General features: G+C 38.2%; 1 protein-coding gene across 1 annotated transcript in view; it reads right to left on the reverse strand.

Moving 5' to 3' along the window:
* Window positions 1–2,281: 2,281 nt before the first annotated feature.
* LOC121873207 (probable ATP-dependent RNA helicase vasa-like) overlaps window positions 2,282–2,419 on the reverse strand; it is a gene marked incomplete in the record, with an annotated part of 127,150 nt that continues 127,012 nt past the window's right edge. The window contains 1 exon segment of the mRNA XM_042376560.1: window positions 2,282–2,419. This exon segment is cut by the window's right edge and continues 577 nt beyond it.

Raw genomic sequence — 2,419 nt, forward strand, 5'->3', positions numbered from 1 at the left:
GAGCTTTTCAAAAGAAGTCTAAATATTGTTTTTTAATTCCAATATAGCTAACCAAGTAATAGCAGGTCATAGACCCCAAACTTCTATGCAATATGAGAAGGCTTGGAAACTTTTTCAACAATTTATCAAGTTAATGACTCTAAGACACATTGTCGGAAACAGTTGTGTTAGAATTTTTAGAATTTCTGTTCAGAGTTAAAGGTCTTCAAGGATTGACAATTGCATCTTAAATCAGCATTGGTTGACCCTCTGGCTTGGGGTTTTAATATTACTTTGAACCCAAGGATTTATCAAATGCTAAGATCGTCCTTTTTCATTCAGAGACCCCCCTCAGCCTACGAGAATCCCACCTTGGTCTCTAGAAGTTACTAAATTTCTTATGGGGCCTAATTACAATATAAATCTGAACCGGGATAAATTGTTCCAGAAGGCAGCCTTCCTTCTAGCAATAACAACGGGTATGAGAATCAGTGAACTGATTTCAACTTCCAATAATCCATCATAATTGGTATTTTTTGAGGAAGATGTCACCTTTTTTCCCACGGAGATCCTAAGAAAAAATGAAAGGGAGGATTTTCAAGCTCAACCTATTAGGATAAAAATGGCTAATGGACGAGACAAGGGTTCCTCATACAGTATATTGTGCCCAGTTCAAATCTTCAGGAATGGTTAACCAGATTCCCTAATCGAGGCCCCTAAGTATTCTCATCACAGGATGGTAAGAAATTGTCTCCTAGTCAAATGACAAAATATTTATCTCAGTTAGTGAGTCAAGCAGACCCTGGTAAGAAATATTTGGCACATGATACCAGGAAATATGCAGGGTCTGTGGCCTTTCTGCAGCGTATGAGCCTCAGTCAGATAAAAAAAAGTGACCTTTTGGAGATCTTCAAAAATTTTTAAAAACAGCTATCTTCATCAATCTCTGAAGGATGCTTCACATGTGGTGGTACTGGGGACCCTCCCCCACCTAGTTACTCTCCACAACTAGGACCTTCTTCCTCATCAGAGTAAAGTGAGTATCCTAATTGGGATATGTAAATTAACATTTTACCTTCCGGTAAATTTTCCTAATATTTGAAAATATTCCAAGCGGTTTATATTCAGAATCTGGACCTAAGCTAGCGGAGCCTTGTATGCAATGTCACCACCTGCTCGGGTATTCAAGCTAGGCATCGCATTCTGGTTTGAACAAAAAGCTTTTTTTTTTCTTAAAAAAAAAAGTTTTTTTTTCAGGTCTGAGAATCTTCTCATTACTGGAAATCTCTCAACCCCAGAGGAGCTCTGCACCAATTGTTCCAGTTAACAGGGTGTCTACTGTCCTTTTTTTTGTGTAATTGCAAATACAGTATTCGTGGGCATGTTTCCCATCTAGAGTTCCAGATGTTCCTCGGAATGACTTGGAGACACCACCAAAAATCGGCTAACAAGCCAATCAGTGGTGAAGAGGATACAGTAAATAAGTTTTATTGGTGCTTTGTATAAACAAGCCATATTCTGAGAAAATTTTCACTATTCTTAACTTTTTCATTCATCATTTTTGACAAAATCCATTTATGTGCATCTTTTAAAAACTGTACTTTTCATCAAACAAATCACTTTACAGTACCTTTATCCTGAGCCTTCCAATACCAGTTATCATCAAGATCACTCCCTCATAACTGTATGCGCTGACCTAACCAAGCTAACAGCCAAAACACTTTCCTTGTCTTTCCCTACAATAATATTTAAATGAACATTTTAACACTTTCATTTACCCATTCCCTCTTTGTTTTTGGTGCTCCAGTTGCATGGTTGGCTTGCCAAGGCCTTGAACTGGCCCAGTCGGTCCACCCACTTATTGCAGTATGGTGGATTGCTTCCACTACTATAGTTCCCTGGGGGCAGGGTACTCCTTCCTTTCATTCCCAGATTTTAGACACAAGATTGGTTCTTAAACTATCCAGTTAAGTGAATGGTTTTCAGCCTGTGGGGAACAACTGGTACCATATACAGTTTCTTAAAATTCCCTTCCTCTGGGACTCATGCAGTTAACAGTTATGTATATACTGTAGTACCAAAAACTTGAGTGAAAAATATGCACTGATATGCCAGCAAATGACTAATTCTTGGCTACCCCCCCCCCCCCATTTTAACTTTTATGTAAACCCTTTGCCTCTATACCAGTGAGCTTAGTTGGAACAGAGGGAAAAAAAAACTCTCCCTCATTTGCTATCATTCATTTTGACTAGATCCCTAACAAATGTATTCTATGACAAAATAAGAAATGATACAGTACATATTGATTTCTTTCTTTATTTCAATTTAAGAGTACAGAGGGTGGAATCACACACAATGGAGGGATCATACAAGTGACACTGGCCTCTAGTGGGTGGCCATTAGGTAAATAAACATAAATGAAACTTTTCATATGAAGTAA

The sequence above is a fragment of the Homarus americanus genome, unplaced genomic scaffold (genome assembly GCF_018991925.1).
Source record: "Homarus americanus isolate GMGI-L3 unplaced genomic scaffold, GMGI_Hamer_2.0 scaffold32929, whole genome shotgun sequence".
Classification (NCBI taxonomy): Eukaryota; Metazoa; Arthropoda; class Malacostraca; order Decapoda; family Nephropidae; genus Homarus; species Homarus americanus.